General features: G+C 43.4%; 1 long non-coding RNA gene across 1 annotated transcript; it reads right to left on the reverse strand.

Annotated features, from left to right (window-relative positions):
- Positions 1 to 8177: 8177 nt before the first annotated feature.
- On the reverse strand, positions 8178 to 18809 carry LOC133550569 (uncharacterized). Its single transcript, XR_009806318.1, has 3 exons — positions 18739 to 18809; positions 18188 to 18293; positions 8178 to 8231 (listed from the first exon to the last, which is right to left on the reverse strand). It is a non-coding gene; the product is annotated as an uncharacterized LOC133550569 (long non-coding RNA).
- Positions 18810 to 23172: the final 4363 nt, after the last annotated feature.

A 23172-nucleotide genomic window follows, 5' to 3' on the forward strand; every position in this document is an offset into this window, starting at 1 on the left:
TATTGTGACAGCCAGTGGACGCATTTAAAACAGCAGTTTCTTTCATTTAAAAAAATGCAGCTCATTTTAATACTTGGCAAACTCAACACACGGGCCGAATAAAACCTGTTCAGTCCTGGGGGTCGTACGTTTGACACCCCTGAGCAAGGCTAACCGCTTAGCTATCTTTAAACAACTCCAACAAATAAGTGCTTGGTAAAAGTTAAAGAAGTGTAGATGAAAGCATGTCACGGCAGAAAGTAAGCAGATATTGACAGGAAAGTTACAAATAGATGATAAAAGTTGGAGAGAGGATACTACAACTGTCAGTCAGTACACCACATGTAAATTGGTTGTCGATCTCAGGAATGGTATCAGTATGTGATTGTTACAAGAGTGATTACATCAATATTTTTATTTTCTCAAAATCTTTTTTGAGGGTTTTTTTTTTGTTGTTGTTTTGTTTGGTAATTTCCTGCACACAAAAAGACTGAGGGCAAAGGCAAGTGATTGAAAAAAGTAGTAGTTTTTACTTTTGTTTATTTACTGTGCGACGAGGTGGCGACTTGTCATTATCAATAGTGCTATTGCTATTGTTGTTTGTATTGCTCCAGTTGTAGTGTAATAACGTTCATTTTCATTTCTGTGTTAATATTTACTTCACTAACTGCTTCTTTGCTATCACTTTTTGTATCATATATCTAAATATCGTATGTTGTTCTTGTTGTTGTTGTGTTGTTGTTCCTTTTCCTTATCCACCCTCTTTTTTCTGCAAATTCCCCTTCTGTCTTCCATTTTTTTCTCTTTTGATCCTCTCCTGATGCGGTCCGGCTGTGCCAAACATAAATATAAATCCATTAAGTCAAATACAAATAAGGCAACAAGAGAAGTATCCCACACTTTTGTTTTGTAAAGTAAATCTGCACAGCAAATATGGGCATCTACATCCACAATATGATTTGCCCGAGTAGCTAGACAGGACACACAAAAAAATAAACTATGACAGCTAATGGCAAGAACATCACGAAAAGATGCTTGGTTCGACCCCTTTTCCTCGTGAGGATTATGAGTCATTCTTCATCTAAACAGGACCATAAAACAATTCTATACGTTATCATAAAAACAGCAGACTTTGTAGAGGAAGTGATGTTTTATTATGTTTGTTGGCGCTCATCAAGTCTGTAGCGAGCAGTAATCAGTGATGTTGTTGAACAAAAAGCAAACGTTGTGATGTGTTTTGAAATCAATACATATGCTTTAAATAATCAAAATACGTAAACACATCCATCCATCTATTTTCTACGGCTTGTCCCTTTTGGGGTCGCGGTGGGTGCTGGAGCCTATCTCAGCTGCATTCTGGCGGAAGGTGGTGTACACCCTGGAGAAGTTGCCACCTCATCACAGAAATTCGTAAATATTAAATGTTATTATAAATGTGCCTGTTACTACATTACATATATTCTTACAGAATATATATACAACCCTAATGGAGGTGTTTGGATGTTTTTCAGGCAGAATAGAGCGGTTCCCATAGGCCCCATTGTAACCAAACTTTTAGTAGCATTTATTTAAAAGTTACAACGCATTAAAAAAAAAAAAAAACATTTGTGTTATTCTCTTTCATAAGGATTTTGAATGATAGGCACAATTTTTTAAAAAAAAGTACAGCTTCCCTCTAAATAAAAATTAAAATGATATAAATAAATAAACATTGATTGATTGATTGATTGAAAAGTTGTGATCGGAATAAAATTAAATTTAGCAAAGTAAAAGTAGCGTTTTTTTCTTCACAAAAAGTCATGTAAAGTCATGTTGTTTTTATGCAACATGCAGTACTTTTTACATTTACTCAGACAAATATAATGTATCCAAAAAGTGACCTAAGTAAATGTGACACTTTACCACCCACCCCTCTTCATTCTTAATGGGAGTTTTGTTTTGTTTTGGAAAATGTGGATGTATGGAAAATGAGGACATTTTTTGGAATACATCATCAGATAGTCAACGTGTTCTAAATTGTTTGAGATGTATGACACTACTGAGGCATAAGAAAAGAAATCCATTTGAATGATTTTGAATCCCCAAAATATGTTGTGTATTTTGAACACATTGACATTAAGACACAGAATGGAAGAAAATCCAGTAAATCCATGGACATGAATTAGCTGCAGCTGGTAATGATGAAGCAGAACATGTAGGGAATGTGACACCTCAGCACAGTAACCGTGACATGTGGAAATAAAGCAGAAAAGAGAACTATGATCCGTGATTACTCCGTGCAACATTATACATTAAAATTATCGAAATTGTCATGAAGTTTCCACAGCTAAGAACAAAATGTATTTATTATGTTTCTGTGCACTCCAACTTTTAAATCATTCACATTTTATCCAGTTACAATTTACAGCTTATGTGGGATTTTTTTCCGCCTTGTGTTATTTTGTTATTAGGCGTCTCTGTAATGAAAACCAGGATAAAAATGTTTGCAGTGACAAAATAGGTCAAAGTAACATTTGATGGAAGGCAGTTTATTCCAAGAGGTTTTCACATGGAGTCATGTTTAACATGACAAATGATTTGTTCATCTCGTCATAACAACCCTCTAACAAGACTACCAAAGTAATCATTTATAAAATAAAAAGTCTTAAACAAAAATATTGTATTTTGTATCACAATGTATATTTCAAAAGCTTTTTTCGGATAAATCTGTTGGAAATATCAGAACAGAAATACAAACCTCAAAACCAGTTGAAGTTGCCACGTTGTGTAATTTGTAAATAAAAACAGAATACAAGGATTTGCAAATCATTTTCAACTTATATTCAATTGAATAGACTGCAAAGACAAAATATATTTAATGTTGCAACTGATAAACTTTTTTTTTTTTTTTTTACAAATAATCATTAACTTAGAATTTAATGGCAGCAACACATTGCAAACAAGTTGGCACCCTGGCATTCCCAAACATGGCGTTTCCTTATAACACTCAGTAAAGGTTTGGGAACTGAGGAGACCAATTTTTGAAGCTTTTCAAGTGGAATTATTTTCCATTCTTGCTTGATGTACAGCTTAAGTTGTTCAACAGTCCGGGGTCTCCGTTGTCGTATTTTACACTTCATAATGCACCATGTATTTTTAATAGGAGACAGGTCTGGACTACAGGCAGGCCAGTATAGTACCCATATCATTTTACTACGAAGCCACGCTCTTGTAACACGTGCAAAATGTGGTTTGGCATTGTCTTGCTGAAATAAGCAGGGTCGTTCATGAAAAAGCCGTTGCTTGGATGGCAACATATGTTGCTCCAAAACCTGTATGTACCTTTCAGCATTAATTGTGCCTTCACAGATGTGTAAGTAACCCATGACTTGGGCACTGTTACACCCCCATTCCATCACAGATGCTGGCTTTTGAACAATTTAAAATGTGGACTCGACAGACCACAGGACATTTTTACACTTTGCATCAGTCCATCTTAGATGAGCTCAGGCCCAGTGAAGAAGTTGGCGTTTCTGGGTGTTGTTGATAAATGGCTTTCGCTTTGCATAGTAGAGTTTTAACTTGCACTTACAGATGTAGCAACCAACTGTAGTTACTGACTGAGGTTTTCTGAAGTGTTCCTGAGCCCAGGTGGTGATATCCTTTACACACTGATGTCGGTTTTTGATGCAGTACCGCCTGAGGGATCGAAGGTCCATAATATCATCGCTTTCGTGCAGTGATTTCTCCAGATTCTAAGAACTTTTTGATGATATTACGGACCGTAGATGGTGAAATCCCTAAATTCCTTGGATTAGCTCATTGATGATGATGATGGATTATATTTATATCGCGCTTTTCTATTGTTAGATACTCAAAGTGGTCACAGAGAAGTGGGAACCCATCATTCATTCACACCTGGTGGTGGTAAGCTACATCTGTAGCCACAGCTCCCCTGGGGTAGACTGACGGAAGCGTGGCTGCCAGTTTGCGCCTACGGCTGCTCCGACCACCATCATCAACATTCATTCACCAGTGTGAGCGGCACCGGGGGCAAGGGTGAAGTGTCCTGCCCAAGGACACAACGGCAGCGATTTGGATGTTAATAGGTGGGAAGCGAACCTGCAACCCTCAGGTTTCTGAGAAATGTTGTTCCTAAACTGTTCGACAAATTGGGCACACATTTGTTCACAAAGTGGTGACTCTCTCCCCATCCTTGTTTGTGAATGATTGAGCATTTAATTGAAGCTGCTTTTATACCCAATCATGGCACCTACTTGTTCACAATTAGCCACTTCACCTGTGAGATGATCCAAATAATTGTTTGATGAGCATTCCTAAACTTTCTATTTATTTTTTGCCACTTGTGCCAGCTTTTTTGAAACATGTTGCAGGCATCAAATTACAAAAGAACTAATATATGCAAAAAATAACAAAGTTTACTAGTTCGAACGTTAAATTTTTCGAAAACTGAATATAGGTTGAAAAGGATTTGCAAAGACCTCTATGAAAAAGAAAAATCGAGGACCCAGATTTCCCTCACCTGGACACAGGTCACCGGGGCCCCGCTCTGCAGCCAGGCCCGGAGTTGGGGCACGATGGCGAGCCCGAAGAGGCAACGTGGGTCATACCTCCAATGGGCTCACCACTCATTGGAGGGGCCATAGACGTCGGGTGCATTGGGAGCTGGGCGGCAGCCGAAGGCAGGGCACTTGGCAGTCTGATCCTCCGCTACATAAGCGAGCTCTTGGGACATGGAAGGTCACCTCACTGGGGGGGAAGGAGCCTGAGCTAGTGCGAGAGGTAGAGAATTCCGGCTGAATATAGTCGGACTCACCTCGATGCACAGTGAGGTCTCTGGAACCAGTTGTCTCGAAGGGGCTGGACTCTCTTCAACGCTGGCGTCGCACGCAGTGAGAGGCGACGAGCTGGGGTGGCAATTATTTTTTACTCCCCGGCTCAAAGCCCGTACTTTGGAGTTCAACCCAGTGAACGAGGGGGGAGCTTACCTCCGCCTTCGGGTGGGGGGGAAGGGTCATGACTGTTGTTTCTGCTTACGCACCAAACAGCAGTTCAGAGTACCCACCCTTTTTGGATACGCTCGAAGGAGTACTGAAAAGTGCTCCCCGGGGTGATTCCCTTGTCCTACTGGGGGACTTCAACGCTCATGTTGGCAACGACAGTGAAACCTGGAGAGGCGTGATTGGGGAGAATGCCCCCCCGGATCAGAACCCGAGCGGTGTTTTGTTATCGGATGTTTGTGCTCGTCACAAAATGTCCATAACAAACACCATGTTCAAACATAAGGGTGTCCATATGTGCACTTGGCACCAGGACACCCTAGGCCGCAGTTCCATGATCGACTTTGTGTTGTGTCATCAGATTTGTGGTGAGTTGCCTGCGATGGTGGGGGAGAATGCCAGACACACCTGGCAGGCCCAAATTTATTGTGAGGGTTTGCTGGGAACGTCTGCCAGAGTCTCCTGCCAGAGAGAGTTTCAATTCCCATCTCCGGAAGAACTTTGAACATGTCACGAAGGACATGCTGGACAATGAGTCCGAGTGGACCATGTTCCGCACCTCTATTGTCGAGGCCGCTGATTGGAGCTGTGGCCGCAAGGTAGTGGGTGCCTGTCGTGGCGGTAATCCTAGAACCCGTTGGTGGACACCGGCGGTGAGGGATGCCGTCAACCTGAAGAAGGAGTCCTATCAGGTTCTTTTGGCTCATGGGACTCCGGAAGCAGTGGGCAGGTTCTGACAGGACTCAATCCCACCACCACATCTTACTATGAGGAAGCAGTGCCTGGGGAAACTGTGGCGGACTTTCCTATTTCTGGGGCTGAGTTTGCCGACATAGTTAAAAAGCTCCCCGGTGGCAAGGCCCCGGGGGTGGAGGAGATCCGCCCGGAGTTCCTTAAGGCTCTGGATGCTGTGGGGCTGTCTTGGTTGACAAGCCTCTGCAGCATCGCGTGGACTTCGGGGGTGGTACCTCTGGATTGGCAGACCGGGGTGGTGGTTTCTTTTCTTTAAGAAGGGGACCCGGAGGGTGTGTTCCAACTATTGTGGGATCACACTCCTCAACCTTCCCGGTGAGGTCTATTCAGGTGTACTGGATAGTCGAACTTCGGATTCTGGAGGAACAGTGTGGTTTTCGTCCTGGTCGTGGAACTATGGACCAGCTCTATACTCTTGGCAAGGTCCCTTGAGGGTGCATGAGAGTTTTCCCAACCAGTCTACATGTGTTTTGTGGACTTGGAGAAGGCATTTGACCGTGTCCCTCGGGAAGTCCTGTGGGGAGTGCTCGGAGAGTATGGGGTAACGGACTGTCTGATTGTGGCGGTCCGCTCCCTGTATGACCAGTAAGTCAGACACGCTTCCAGTGAGGGTTGGACTCCGCCTAGGCTGTCCTTTGTCACCGATTCTGTTTATAACTTTTATGGACAGAATTTCTAGGCGCAGTCAAAGCATTGAGGGGTTCTGGTTTTGTGGCCGCAGGATTAGGTCTCTGCTATTTGAAGATGATGTGGTCCTGATGGCTTCATCTGGTCAGGATCTTCAGCTCTCACTGAATCGGTTCGCAGCCGAATGTGAAGCGACCGGGATGAGAATCAGCACCTCCAAGTCCGAGTCCCTGATTCGCGCCCGGAAAAGGGTGTAGTGCCATCTCTGGGTTAGGGAGGAGACCCTGCCCCAAGTGGAGGAGTTCAAGTACCTCGGAGTCTTGTTCACGAGTGAAGGGTGAGTGGATTGCGAAATCTACAGGCGGATCGGTGCGGCGTCTTCAGTAATGCGGACGCTGTATCGATCCGTTGTGGTGAAGAAGGAGCTGAGCCGGAAGGCAAAGCTCTCAATTTACCGGTCGATCTACGTTCCCATCCTCACCTATGGTGATGAGTTTTGGGTCATGACTGAAAAGATAAGATCACGGGTACAAGCGGCCGAAATGAGTTTCCTCCTCCGGGTGACGGGGCTCTCCCTTAGAGATAGGGTGAGAAGCTCTGCCATCTGGAAGGAGCTCAAAGTAAAGCCGCTGCTCCTCCACATCGAGAAGAGCCAGATGAGGAGGTGCGGGCATCTAGTCAGGATGCCACCCGAACGCCTCCCTAAGGAGGTGTTTAGGGCACATCCAACCGGTAGGAGGCCACGGGGAAGACCCAGGACACGTTGGGAAGACTACGTCTCCCGGTTGGCCTGGGAACGCCTCGGGATCCTCCGGGAAGAGCTGGATGAAGTGGCTGGGGAGAAGGAAGTCTGGGCTTCCCTGCTCAGGCTGCTGTCCCCACGACCCGACGTTGGATAAGGGGAAGAAGATGGATGGATTTGCTAATCATTGCATTCTGTTTTTATTTACGAATTACATAACATGCCAACTGGTTTTGGGTTTTGCAGACAAGCAATCAGGGAGCACATACGTCTCCAGGCCCTACACACAAATAGTAAAAAGTCCTCAATCCAGACGGTGATCTGAATCAGCCCCAAAAGGCCCTGTTACTTATCCCATTACTGAAATTTCCTGAAATTTTGACAAAAAAACCCCGTAACGTTTTGAGTTAATTACGGGGGAATGGGAGAATAAAGCCTTTTGTCTGTTATTCTCTTTGGGTGGAGGCGGGTACGCGGTAACTTAAAATGCTTCTCAATTAGAATCAGAATAGTTTTTATTGCCATTGTCTGAGAACGGGTTCACAAACTAGGAATTTTACTTGGCGCAATCGTGCAACATAAAACACATTAACACAGAATAGAATAACATGAGCTGTAACTAATTTAGTTGTAATTAATTTCTGCCATGAGCCTCCTGGGGTACAAAAATGTTCTAAGGCGACCCCTCTGAATTGAAATGCTATTGGGGACTTGACAGTCGTATTTAATGGCTGCAGTGGGCCCTTTTTGCAATTCACATCCTTTCAAGTCTGGGCTTCAAACCTCATATATTGCTACTCTTAACTCCTTCTCAATGTCAAACCAGAATCTGCACTTTTTTTTAATTGCAGCAACAGTAGAAAAAAACAAAACATGTTACAGACATAAGATGTTGTAAAGGGTAGTAGAATGGCAAAGGCTATGTAAGCTTTGTCAAACTTCTGGCTCTTTTTATTCTGGTTATCGTCACTTGTTTTCCTTGCCGCTGACAACTCCTTCATTTTTCCTTTCATTCCTGTCACAAACTTTCATGTCTCAGCCTCTGTTAGCTCAGTAAACATATTCCTGTGTACTTACCTCTTTTACTGGGTAAAAACGATCGAGCCTGTTGATCCCACTGTACGCAATACCTAAAGAGAATGGAAAAAAGCATTTCACTGTGGTGTAGTCTGCATGTGACTAATATAACTTGAGCCTTGAACTTTGATCCGATTGAGCACACTTTGCTTGTATCGTACATAAATACTTACTAGGAAAATCTCCCTTGCCACTCACAACCATCCTGTGACCTCAGGGGGTTCTGGACCCACAATTTGAAAAACCCCAATAAAGGAATGTTACAGAAATTACCCCGATCATCCCGAAATGTACTCACTTATTCCTTAGCCCATTTCTGAAATGTGCTGAAAGTTTGGCAAATATCAGCCCAGAACTTGTTTAGCATCCACTTGGTACAACAATTCTTCTCAACAAAAGAGGAGAATGTCATGTCTGGGATCCCGTTTTGTTTAAGTTATGTTCTGTTTGGTTTTTAGACTCTTTTAGTTCGGGCTTTTTCACTCCCTTGTCTGGTTTCCATGATTACCCATTAGTTTCACCTGTTCCAAGTTTGGACTTTCACACCTGTCACCAATCATGTCACTATTTTTTAAAGCCTGTCTTTTTCTGTTTGTCGGTGTGACGACAATAACGCTGTTAGACTTCTGCTACCGATGTTACCCATGCTACCATAGTTCCATATCTGTCAGGACGTGGACTATGGCAGGGTTTGTTTTCCCGAGATGCAAAGAAATTGGAGTGGACATGACGTGAAGGTAGGGACATCATTTTACTATTTAAAAAAAAAGGAACAAAGGGTGCAAACCATAGGCGCGCACATGGCGTATAACTAACTTGGCTTTGAAAACAATAAACTAGCACTTGAGCTAAAGCTATGGACATGAAAACGAAAACACTTACTGTGACAGGAAAATAGACATAACTCACTCCGCATGTAACTATGGTAGCAGAAGTCCAACAGCGTTATTGTCGCCACACCGACCAACAGAAAAAGACAGGCTTTAAATAACAGTAACATGATTGGGGACAGGTGTGAGAGTCCAAACGTGGAACAGGTAAAACTAATGGATAACCATGGAAACCAGACAAAGGAGTGAAAAAGCAGGAACTAAAAAGTGTCCAAAAACCAAACAGAACATAACTTAAACAAAACATGATCCCAGACATGACAGAGAACTATAACCTTGGAGGAAAATCAAATTTAAAACCTTTGGTATATAAGTATGTGGAATTAAATTATGGAATGGTATACCAAATAAATCAAACAAAGCACCAATATGACTCAGTTTAAGGGACTGTTCAAAGTACAAGTGTTCACAAAGTACACAGAACAAAAATTATGATGAACATCTCTGAGCTGCAACCTTATCGTGGTAGAGGAGTTTGCGTGTCCCAATGATCCTAGGAGCTATCTTGTCCGGGGGCTCCCCTGGTAGGGTCTCCCAAGGCAAACAGGTTCTAGGTGAGGGATCAGACAAAGAACAGCTCGAAAACCTTTATGAAGAAGAAAAAGCATGGACCCAGATTTCCCTCGCCCGGACGCGGGTCACCGGGGCCCCCCTCTGGAGCCAGGCCCGGAGGTAGGGCACGATGGCGAGCGCCTGGTGGCCGGGCCTGTTCCCATGGGGCCCGGCCGGGCACAGCCCGAAGAGGCAACGTGGGTCACCCCTCCAATGGCCTCACCACCCATAGCAGGGGCCATAGAGGTCGGGTGCAATGTGAGCTGGGCGGCAGCCGAAGGCAGGGCACTTGGCGGTCCGATCCTCGGCTACAGAAGCTAGCTCTTGGGACGTGGAACGTCACGTCACTGGGGGGGAAAAGAGCCTGAGCTAGTGCGCGAAGTCGAGAAATTCCGGCTGAATATAGTCGGACTCACTTCGACGCACAGCAAGGGCTCTGGAACCACTTCTCCCGAGAGGGATTGGACCCTCTTCCACTCTGGCGTTGCCGGCAGTGAGAGGCGACGGGCTGGGGTGGCAATTCTTGTTTCCCCCCGGCTCAAAGCCTGTTCATTGGAGTTCAACCCGGTGGACGAAAGGGTAGCCTCCCTCCGCCTTCGGGTGGGGGGGACGGGTCCTGACTGTTTGTGCTTATGCACCAAACAGCAGTTTGGGAACACTCGAGGGAGTACTGGAAAGTGCTCCCCAGGGTGATTCCCTTGTCCTACTGGGAGACTTCAACGCTCACGTTGGCAACGACAGTGAAACCTGGAGAGGCGTGATTGGGAAGAATGGCCGCCCGGATCTGAACCCGAGTGGTGTTTTGTTATTGGACGTTTGTGCTCGTCACAGTTTGTCCATAACAAACACCATGTTCAAACATAAGGGTGTCCATATGTGCACTTGGCACCAGGACACCCTAGGCCGCAGTTCCATGATTGACTTTGTAGTTGTGTCATCGGATTTGCGGCCTTATGTTTTGGACACCCGGGTGAAGAGAGGGGCGGAGCTTTCTACCGATCACCACCTGGTGGTGAGTTGGCTGCGATGGTGGGGGAGGATGCCGGACAGACCTGGAAGGCCCAAACGCATTGTGAGGGTCTGCTGGGAACGTCTGGCAGAGTCTCCTGTCAGACAAAGTTTCAATTCCCACCTCCGGAAGAACTCTGAACATGTCACGAGGGAGGTGCTGGACATTGAGTCTGAGTGGACCATGTTCCGCACCTCTATTGTCGAGGCAGCAGATCGGAGCTGTGGCCGCAAGGTAGTTGGTGCCTGTCGGGGCGGCAATCCTAAAACCCCTTGGTGGACACCAGCGGTGAGGGATGCCGTCAAGCTGAAGAAGGAGTCCTATCGGGTCCTTTTGGCTCATAGGACTCCGGAGGCAGTGGACAGGTAACGACAGGCCAAGCGGTGTGCATCTTCAGCGGTCGCGGAGGCAAAAACTCGGACATGGGAGGAGTTCGGGGAAGCCATGGAAAACGACTTCCGGACGGCTTCGAAGCAATTCTGGACCACCGTCCGCCGCCTCAGGAAGGGGAAGCAGTGCACTATCAACACCGTGTATGGTGCGGATGGTGTTCTGCTGACCTCGACTGCAGATGTTGTGGATAGGTGAAAGGAATACTTCGAAGACCTCCTCAATCCCACCAACACGTCTTCCTATGAGGAAGCAGTGCCTGGGGAATCTGTGGTGGACTCTCCTATTTCCGGGGCTGAGGTCGCTGAGGTAGTTAAAAAGCTCCTCGGTGGCTAGGCCCCGGGGGTGGACGAGATCCGCCCGGAGTTCCTTAAGGCTCTGGATGCTGTGGGGCTGTCTTGGTTGACAAGACTTTGCAGCATCGCGTGGACATCGGGGGCGGTACCTCTGGATTGGCCGACCGGGGTGGCGGTTCCTCTCTTTAAGAAGGGGGACCGGAGGGTGTGTTCCAACTATCGTGGGATCACACTCCTCAGCCTTCCCGGTAAGGTTTATTCAGGTGTACTGGAGAGGAGGCTACGCCGGATAGTCGAACCTCGGATTCAGGAGGAACAGTGTGGTTTTCGTCCTGGTCTTGGAACTGTGGACCAGCTCTATACTCTCGGCAGGGTTCTTGAGGGTGCATGGAAGTTTGCCCAACCAGTCTACATGTGCTTTGTGGACTTGGAGAAGGCATTCGACCGTGTCCCTCGGGAAGTCTTGTGGGGAGTGCTCAGAGAGTATGGGGTATCGGACTGTCTTATTGTGGCGGTCCGCTCCCTGTACGATCAGTGCCAGAGCTTGGTCCGCATTGCCGGCAGTAAGTCGAACACATTTCCGGTGAGAGTTGGACTCCGCCAAGGGCGTCCTTTGTCACCGATTCTGTTCATAACTTTTATGGACAGAATTTCTAGGCGCAGTCAAGGCGTTGAGGGGTTCCGGTTTGGTAACCGCAGGATTAGGTCTCTGCTTTTTGCAGATGATGTGGTCCTGATGGCTTCATCTGACCGGGATCTTCAGCTCTCGCTGGATCGGTTTGCAGCCGAGTCTGAAGCGACCGGAATGAGAATCAGCACCTCCAAGTCCAAGTCCATGGTTCTCGCCCGGAAAAGGGTGGAATGCCATCTCCGGGTTGGGGAGGAGACCCTGCCCCAAGTGGAGGAGTTCAAGTACCTAGGAGTCTTGTTCACGAGTGAGGGAAGAGTGGATCGTGAGATCGACAGGCGGATCGGTGCGGCGTCTTCAGTAATGCGGACGTTGTATCGATTCCGTTGTGGTGAAGAAGGAGCTGAGCCAGAAGGCAAAGCTCTCAATTTACCATTCGATCTACGTTCCCATCCTCACCTATGGTCATGAGCTTTGGGTCATGACCGAAAGGATAAGATCACGGGTACAAGCGGCCGAAATGAGTTTCCTCCGCCGTGTGGCGGGGCTCTCCCTTAGAGATAGGGTGAGAAGCTCTGCCATCCGGGAGGAACTCAAAGTAAAGCCGCTGCTCCTCCACATCGAGAGGAGCCAGATGAGGTGGTTCGGGCATCTGGTCAGGATGCCACCCGAACGCCTCCCTAGGGAGGTGTTTAGGGCACGTCCAACCGGTAGGAGGCTACGGGGAAGACCCAGGACATGTTGGGAACGCCTCGGGATCCCCTGGGAAGAGCTAGACGAAGTGGCTGGGAAGAGGGAAGTCTGGGTTTCCCCTGCTTAGGCTGTTGCCCCCGTGACCCGACCTCGGATAAGCGGAAGATGATGGACGGAAGGATTTTGAACCCATTTTTTTCTTTTTTTGTTGAGTCAAATATTATTTATTTATTTAATATTTGTTTGTGAAGTGAATTATATTTATATAGCGCTTTTTTCTAGTAACTCAAAGCGCTTTACATAGAGAATCCCAATATCTAAGTTAGATTTATACCAGTGTGGGTGGCACTGGGAACAGGTGGGTAAAGTGTCTTGCCCAAGGACACAACGGCAGTGACTAGAATGGTGGAAGCGGGAATCAAACCTGGAACCCTCAAAATGCTGGCACGGCCACTCTACCAAACGAACCATGCCATTTGCTTACTATGGTATATAATATATCGGTCTAAGCCCCCCCCCATTGTTTACCTATATTTCACCTTGACTGAATGGGGCGCCGGAAGTTCTGTCTCCCTGTAATGTTTGTTTGATCTTGAATGGGAGTGTGCTGATATTTTAATTTCTCCTCGGGGATTAATAATGTACTTCTGATTGTTTATTTATTATTTATGTCTTCACTGTTCTGTTACAGAGAACAAGGACATTGGATAAAATTGCTATGGTATTAAAAAGGGGTAGGATTAAAGGCCTACTGAAATGAGATTTTCTTATTCAAACGGGGAAAGCAGGTTAATTTTATGTGTCATACTTGATCATTTCGCGATATTGCCATCCATCCATCCATTTTTTACCGCTTATTCCCTTTCGGGGTCGCGGGGGGCGCTGGCGCCTATCTCAGCTACAATCGGGCGGAACCATATTTTTGCTAAAATGATTTAATAGAGAACATCGACGATAAAGTTCGGAACTTTTGGTTGCTAATTAAAAAGCCTTGCCTGTACCGGAAGTAGCAGATGTGCGCGTGACGTCACCGGTTGTAGAGCTCCTCACATCCTCACATTGTTTACAATCATGGCCACCAGCAGCTAGAGTGATTCGGACCGAGAAAGTGACAATTTCCCCATTAATTTGAACGAGGATGAAATATTCGTGAATGAAGATAGTGAGAGTGAAGGACTACAAGAAAAAAAAAAGAAGAAAAAAAAGACGAGGGCAGTGGGAGCGATTTATATGTTGTTAGACACATTTACTAGGATAATTCTGGAAAGTCTCTTATCTGCTTATCGTGTTACTAGTGTTTTAGTGAGATTATATAGTCATACCTGAAAGTCGGAGGGGTGTGGTGACTGCCAGTGTCTCTGAGGGAAGCCACAGAGGAGCCAAGAAAGTCGCAGCTGCCTCTTTGACAGCTGCAGGAGGAACGACACAAGCTCCGCTCATGTTTACGAAAAGAGCTGACTTATTTCCACAATTTTCTCACCGAAACCTGCCGGTTGACATGTGGTAGAGAACCATGTTCGCTTGACCTCTCTGTTCCACATTAAAGCTTCACAACAAACAAAGAAACACCGGCTGTGTTTGTATTGCTACAGCCGGCTGCAATCCACCGCTTTCCACCAACAGCATTCTTATTTGTAGTCCCCATTATTAATTAAGCAAATTGCAAAAGATTCAGCAACACAGATGTTCAGAATACTGTGTAATTATGCGATAAAAACAGACTACTTTTAGCCGTGATCGGTGCTGGGAAAACATGTACGCTACCACCGGTGACATCATGCATACACGTCATCATTTCGCGACGTTTTCAACAGGATACCTCGTGGGAAATTTGAAATTGCAATTTAGTAAACTAAACCATGTGTTGCAATGTTAATATTTCATCATTGATATATAAACTATCAGACTGCGTGGTTGCTAGTAGTGGGTTTCAGTAGGCCTTTAAATAAGCTCTGCTTTTTCCTACTCCTTTTCGGACGTGCTGAAATGAGAAAACTGGAATTATGTGATGCATTACATTGTGTTGTATGCATGTTCGAAATAAACTGGCACTGAACTAAACTTCTTTGTCTCCGTGGGTAGAGGTGGGGCCACTAGCATATGGTACACAATTTTAAATCAATCAATCAATCAATGTTTACATATATAGCCCTAAATCACTAGTGTCTCAAAGGGCTGCACAAACCACTACGACATCCTCGGTAGGCCCACATAAGGGCAAGGAAAACTCACACCCAGTGGGACGTCGGTGACAATGATGACTATGAGAACCTTGGAGAGGAGGAAAGCAATGGATGTCGAGCGGGTCTAACATGATACTGTGAAAGTTCAATCCATAATGGATCCAACACAGTCGCAAGAGTCCAGTCCAATGCGGATCCAACACAGCAGCGAGAGTCCCGTTCACAGCAGAGCCAGCAGGAAAACATCCCAAGCGGAGGCGGATCAGCAGCGCAGAGATGTCCCCAGCCGATACACAGGCGAGCAGTACATGGCCAACGGATCGGACCGGACCCCCTCCACAAGGGAGAGTGGGACATAGGAGAAATAAACTAATGGGACAGTTGGGAAGAAGTGCCAGAACAGCGCCCCCATCTGGCTGTAAAGAGACATGTAAGACAACGTTGTGATTTTTGAAAAATCATCACTAATTTAGTGGAATCACAAATAGGTTTTGTTACTTCAAAAATAGGTCTTTATAAGGATCATCTTATGGTCACGGTCGTCTTACATTTGTGTCAATACTGTTTCAATGGGAAGTATGAGTGAGTTTCATCCCTCAAATGGTTTATTATGTGTTACATGAAGTGTGGTGTGCGGCCCCTGAAAAGGAGCTTTGTAACATCTGCATGGCGCTCTGTGCCTTCGCTCTGATTCAGCCATTTATAACCTGGAGGCAGACTTAAGGTTAGCCGCAGGGTAAAGCATGTTTTTTCTGCACGCTCTCCTGACGTCGCTCGTTCCTATATGTATCACTTGTTGAAATACACTTCCTCCTCGCGTCTTGCGCAGGTTCGAACCCCCACACGCCCTCATTTTCCGATCCAATGTTTTAAAAGGGAATGTTTTCGCAAATAAAAGGGTATGCTGTTATGGACAGGAACATTTTATCTCATCCTTCCTCTCCTTGCTGTTATCGATAAGCCAAGTCCAATTAGTCAACATCAAACTTGGAACAACCTTCTTTTTCCACGACATCATCGTGGAAAGGTCAATGTACACACTGACTTATACAAGGTGGAACTAACATACATTATATTGCCAAAAAGTATTTGGCCACCTGCCTTGACTCACATATGACCTTGAAGTGCCAACCCATTTCTAACCAATAGGATGTGGGTCCACCTTTTGCAGCTAATCCAGCTTCAACTCTTCTGGGAAGGCTGTCCACAAGGTTGCGGAGTGTGTTTATAGGAATTGTCGAACAAAAGCGCATTGGTGAGGTCACACACTGATGTTGGTCCAGAAGGCCTGGCTCTCGGTCTCCGTCCTAATTCATCGCAAAGGTGTTCTACCGGGTTCAGGCCAGGACTCTGTGCAGGCCAGTCAAGTTCATCCACACCAGACTGCCATCCATGTCTTTATGGACCTTGCTTTGTGCACAGTCATGTTGGAAGAGGAAGGGGCCTGCTTCAAACTGTTCCCTCAAGGTTGGGAGCATGGAATTGTCCAACATGTTTTGGTATCCTGGAGCATTCAAAGTTAATTTCATTGGAACTAAGGGGCCAAGCCCAACTCCTGAAAAACAACCCCACATTATAATTCCTCCTCCACCAATGCAGTCTGAAATGTAGCGTTCTCCTGGCAACCTCCAAACCAAGACTCATCCACCCGATTGCCAGATGGAAAAGCGCTATTTATCGCTCCAGAGAACGCGTCTCCACTGCTCTAGAGTCCAGTGGCGACGTGCTTTACACCATTGCATCCGCTGACCCCTTTCTTGTCAGTTTACGTGGCCTACCACTTTGTGGCTGAGTTGCTGTTCCCAAATGTTTCTTTTTTTTTTTATAATAAAGCCATCAGTTGACTTTGGAATATTTAGGAGCAAGGAAATTTCACGACTGGATTTGTTGCACAGGTGGCATCCTCTGACAGATCCACGCTCGAAATCACAGAGCGGCCCATTCTTTCACAAGTACTATAGAAACAGTCCTAATGCCTAAGTGCTTGATTTTATACACCTGAGGCCGGGCAAAGTGATTAGGACACCTGATTCTGATCATTTGGATGGGTGGCCAAATACTTTTGGCAATATAGTGTATGTATACAAACAGCAAAACATGCATACATTCTATTAAAAACTAATCTGATTGTTGTAACACTCAAAATAAACTTTGATTGCGGTCTCTTTTTTTTAACACCAAATCTGTTAATACACAAATTAAACTACTCAAAATGTCCACTCAGGAAACTTTATCTCATTTTTGTACAAGCTTCTCTTACCATTTGGGTAACAGGAGGGAAGTTTTAGCATAGAATTAGCATATTGATTAAATATAGTCACTATACATGTATGCTAATAGCATGCTGACACTAAAAACATTACAGTGATCCCAAAAAAAAAATGTATTCTAAAATGAATAATCGGGTAACAGGACTGTGCTGGGGTTTGAATTCCTGAGTCGTAGTCCCAGAAACATGATAAACAAGGAATTTCGGAATTTACTTTTGTTCTTGCCATTACCTGCAGAATATTTGTAATGATGGGACTTCCTTTGGACTATGTGACATATGAGAGGGCGGGGGATGCAACACACTCAAGTTTTGATTTTTAAACCATTTTTTAAAAAAAGAACGAAAATTAGGTGTCCCGATACCACTTTTTCCAATTCTGATACGATATCGATATTGGAGCCTTGAGTATAGAGCGATACAATAGCAGCAGGACTCAGACCTACTTGTATTATTTTGTAATGTGGAATGTTGGGAAAGGTTTCCATCCACCCAGTTCCTACCGCTTGTCCCTCCCTGAGTCGCTGGGGGTCGGCAGCCTGTCACAGCTGCACTCGGGCGGGAGGTACCTCATCACGGAGTCGAAGGTTTGAAACAGAGAACAATGCTAATATTGAAAAATAACCTATTAATGACGGAATTGATGTATGCCGTCCTTAGGTTAAAGTGGCGTGGTCATTTTTTTGGCTCTATCGAGTCGCTTTTTTTATTTTTATTTTTTTTTTAAAAGGTAAACTTATAAGTTGAATGATGCGGACACGTTTCTTACTAGAGATTTTTCTAATAGGCTTCTGCCTTGGAGACGTTGCATGTGTATTGATATATCACCATTTGTTTATCTTGACAAATGTGTTTGTTTTAGACTGCAATATTGTTCAAAAAAGGACACTCATTATGACCACCAGCAGCTAGAGTGATTCGGAAAGCGACAATTTCCCCATTGAGCGAGGATGAAAGATTTGTGGATGAGGATAGCGAGAGTGAAGGACTATAGAAAAAAAAAAGACAAGGGCAGAGACACATTTACTAGGATAATTCTGGAAAATCCCGTATCTGCTTATTGTGTTACTAGTGTTTTAGTGAGATTATATAGTCATACCTGAAAGTCGGAGGGGTGTGGTGACCGCCAGTGTCTCTGAGGGAAGCCACGGAGGAACGACATGAGCGTGTAGCTTCTAGCTCCTCATAGCCTATAGCTGTTAGGGCTGGGCGAAAATGAGGACTCAGGTCCAGAAGCGTGACAATTGACTCAGACTTTACTTAATTAGTTTTCTTTGCTATCTCTAGGAGAGAATGGTCAAAACAAAGTGGCTACAAAATCTATCTGTGATATATGTGAGGAACAAAGGAAATGTAGCAAAGGGCATAAGGCAAAAAAAAATAGAAAATCACTCCATAAGGAGGAAAAAGGCAGTAGCAAAAATTCTATACTAGTCCAATAGCAAAAACCAACTACGATTATCTATAAAAAGGAAAATCAATCATGCAAAGGAGTCGAAAAGCCAGCAAACTAAAAGCGCTCCAGAAGGAGGAATAAGGAAGACAAGGCACTATGAAAGAGATACAAAAGAATAGCACGAAAAACTTCAGCAACAGAAAATCACTCTCTCAGAGGAAACAAAGAAATCAATAAATAAAGCGAGACAATACTTATCAAACTTGGTACAAGGCTGGAGGTACGTAGCGAGATGATATACTCTGGCACAAGACAAGAGGAGGACTAGACATTTTTACACATGAGGGAGGGTGACACAGGTGGGCACAATCAGGCAATCAGGAGAGACATCAGACCACTGAAACGGGAGGAAGAGCAAGTGACCTGAAACGAGAGGGAGAGTCAACCTTTCAAAATAAAACAGGAAATGACAAGACAACATGAAACCAGACAAGACTTCACCCAGGTGTGACAATAGCCTACTATGAGTACCTTTTGTAAATGACTTGACTAAAATAAAGTACTGTCCAACTGTCCAAAGTGAAAGCAGTTAAAGTAAAGTTGAGATAAGGGGTGACATTCATATGTAAACGTTATAAACTAGCCGTCAAATTTGATACACAGTCCAATTTGAGGAAGCATGGTAATCTAAATTCATCGTTTAAATTGTATTTGTTAAATATCCAAATAACAGCTTGATTAAAAACATTTACCAGATTGTATTATGTTACAGCTTTATTCCAAAACGGAATACATACAATTTTGTCCTCAAAATTCTACACAATACCTCATACTGACAATGTGAAAAGGGTTTTTTCTAAAAAAAAAATGTATCGCAAATGTATTAAAAAATAAAAACAACAAATTACATGCACATAGGTATTCACAGCCTTTGCTTTTTTGATGCACCTTTGGCAGTAATTACAGCCTCTGGAATACGATGCCACAAGCTTGGCACGCTTGTCTTTGGGCCGTTTCGCCCATTCCTCTTTGCAGCACCACTCAAGCTTCATCTCATTGGATGGGAAGCGTTGGTTTTCATCCAGGATGTGTCTCTGTAAATTGCTGCATTCATCTTAGTCTGGTCAGGGAGGTGACCTAGAACCCGATGGTCACTCTGTCAGAGCTCCAGCATTCCAGAACCTTCCAGAAGGACAACAATCCCTGCAGCAATCCACCAATAAGCATATAGCAGGATGGGACTTGAGGTAAGTACACTCGGTATGTTTCTGTGTTAACATCTCATTTTACAATCCTAATATTTGCTGTTTGGTGCTAATAAACACGGCCGAGAATGATGTGGTCATGAATTCTGCAGGTAGTGCTACAGAGCTGCAGTGTTGTTGGCGTCAATGAAATGTCTTGGACATTGCACTGCATTCAAAGCATGTTTTCTGAAAATATTTATTTTAAAAGATATTAAAAAAAAAAGTTTTTTCAGCACATATAAAGATCTTTGATGGATTGATGTTAATGACTTTATACATATATTCTCTCAACACTGCGTTAGTATAAACTAGATTATATTGACGTCTAATGAAATTATATCTGAATTCCGGCTTAAAATCCCATTTTAGAAGAATTTTAGAAGAGTCAAGAAATGATAAAAAACAATCCATCCATCCACTTTCTACCTACCGCCTGTCCGTTTTGGGGTGCTGGAGCCTATCTCAAATGTAAATCTTATGCTAACCAAATAACATATATACAGAGGTGGGTAGAGTAGCCAGAAATTGTACTCAAGTAAGAGTACTGTTACTTTAGGGATTTATTACTCAAGTAAAAGTAAGGAGTAGTCAGCCAAATATTTACTTGAGTAAAAGTAAAAAGTATGTTGTGAAAAAACTACTCAAGTACTGAGTAACTGATGAGTAACCTGTTTGTTTAATGATTACGGCAACAAATAATGCACAAAAACATAAAAATAGCAATGTGCAAATTCAGAGCCAGGAATATCTCTTAAGCAACTAAAACAATATTATATATTAAATAATAATACATTAAAATAAAAAAAATTAAGGCAAATTGAGCCACAATAACTTAACAGCACCATAGGCTCAGTAGGCATTCATTGATTGATTGATTGATTGAAACTTGTATTAGTAGATTGTACAGTACAGTACATATTCCGTACAATTGACCACTAAATGGTAACACCCCAATAAGTTTTTCAACGTTAATCAATTACTTAATAAATGACCAAGTCGAGGTGATCTACCTCATATATACATATACATACACACATAACATATATATATATATATATATATATATATATATATATATATATATATATATATATATATATATACATACACACATATCATATATATATATATATATATAATTTATATTTATTTATTTTGCCGTTTTTGTTCACATGTTAAAGGTGTTTTAATGAATATACATGCATGTTTAACATATAAATTCCTATCTTTAATGAAGACAAGAATATAAGTTGGTGTATTACCTGATTCCGATTACTTGCATTGATTGGAATCAGACAGTATAGTGCTGATAACGTCCCGGTTTTCAAATGGAGGAGAACAAAAGTTCCTCCTTCCTGTCTAATACATCATGAAAGTCGTTGGTTTTTGGCATCTTATTTGTCCAGCTTCCATATTCGTTTTTATACACTTTACAAGAAATACATTGGCGGCAAACTCCGTAGCTTGCTAGCTTGGTTGCGCTGGCTTTTGGAGACTCTTATTTTGTTAGCGCAGGCGCGATGGAGCGGCACTTTTATTGTGAAGACAGGAACTGTTCGATTAGTCTTTAGGCTTTTGACCGGAAGTACGGTTGAAATAAAAAGTGTCTTTTTTCCTTTACACTTTTGATTGATTGGTTGATTGATTGAAACTTTTATTAGTAGATTGCACAGTACAGTACATATTCCGTACAGTTGACCACTAAATGGTAACATCCCAATAATTTTTTCAAATGTTGGGCTCTACGTGTGACAGTCATGTGACCACCTGGCTCTGTTTGATTGGTCCAACGTCACCAGTGACTGCATGTGATTGGTGAAACGCAGGCATGCGTAGATCCTACTTTGAATGCGTGTCTGACAAAATCAAAACAAACAAAGCGTGCATTAACAGATCAATAAAAAAAAAGTAGCGAGTAGCGACCTGATTGCAGATAAATGGAGTGGAGTAAAAGTAGTGTTTCTTCTCTATAAATATACTCAAGTAAAAGTAAAAGTATGTTGCATAAAAACTACTCTTAGAAGTACAATTTATCCCAAAAGTTACTCAAGTAGATGTAACGGAGTAAATGTAGCGCGTTACTAGCCACCTCTGCATATATATAATGTGTCTAAAACATGTGAGTAAAAGCTTTGACACTAAATAGCACATTTGATATAAATGTTAAATTGCTTATTAGGACTTTTTCATACTCGTCCCTATTTCAAACATGACACAATTAAGGTAATTCATAAGGCAACTAGGGATCACACTAAAATACAATAAAAAAACAAAAACAATTCACTGCCTGGAAATGTTTTAAAAAGGTGAGTGTCATGATCTGGCAGCTAAACTGCCGCCTTTCTGCTTTTTGTTGCAGTGCTTGGTTTCTGTGTCAGGAGCGGGCCACCTTTGCGCACACCTGATTCCCATTTCTTCCTAACTATTTAAGCTCTTCATTGCATTCACTCAGGGCCAGCTAATGGTGTACCCTTCCAATCATCTCCTCTGCTTTGGCTCCACTCACGCTTCTTTACACTGCTGTGTAGTGTTAACTGTTTTTCCTCTCCACTCCTTTTTTGTGCGTTTTTTTTTTTTGCAGATGTTGATTGCATCATTAGTCATTTTTCGATTCATTGCGCACATAAAGGGAACGGCAAAACAGCTCAATCTTTGTTTCATCTGACATCACATGGACAAAGATAAAACCTTCTGGAGGAAAGTTTTGTGATCAGATGAAACAAAAATTGAGCTGTTTGGCCACAATACCCAGCAATATGTTTGAAGGACTGTTTTTGCGGCGGATACTGCCCTCCGAAATAGTTACTCTCGTTTTGAGGAAATAACATTAGAAGATTTGTCACAACGTGTAAATGGAGTAAAACGAAACACATGTTTACATGACCCACTTCCTGGGAAACTTATCAAGGAGCTCTTTGTATTATTAGGTCCATCAGTGCTAAATATTATAAACTTATCACTTTTTCTCTGGCACTGTTCCCCTAGCATTCAAAAAAGCAGGGATTCATCCTCTCCTCAAAAGACCTAACCTCGATCCTGACCTCAAGATAAACTATCGACCGGTTTCTCACCTTCCGTTTATTCAAAAATCCTCCAAAAAATTGTTGCAGAGCAGCTAAATGAACACTTAGCGTCTAACAATCTATGTGAAACCTTTAAATCCAGTTTCAGGGCAAATCACTCTACGCAGACAGCCCTCGCAAAAATGACTAATGATCTATTGCTAACGATGGATTCTGATGCGTCATCTATATTGCTGCTCCTCGATCTTAGCGCTACTTTCGATACCGTCGATCATAATATTTTACTAGAGCGTATCAAAACACGAATTGGTATGTCAGACTTAGCCCTGTCTTGGTTGAACTCTTATCTTACTGACAGGGTGCAGTGCGTCTCCCATAACAATGTGACCTCGGACTATTTTAAGGTAACGTGTGGAAT

Source organism: Nerophis ophidion, linkage group LG04, assembly GCF_033978795.1.
Source record: "Nerophis ophidion isolate RoL-2023_Sa linkage group LG04, RoL_Noph_v1.0, whole genome shotgun sequence".
In the NCBI taxonomy this organism is placed as follows: Eukaryota; Metazoa; Chordata; class Actinopteri; order Syngnathiformes; family Syngnathidae; genus Nerophis; species Nerophis ophidion.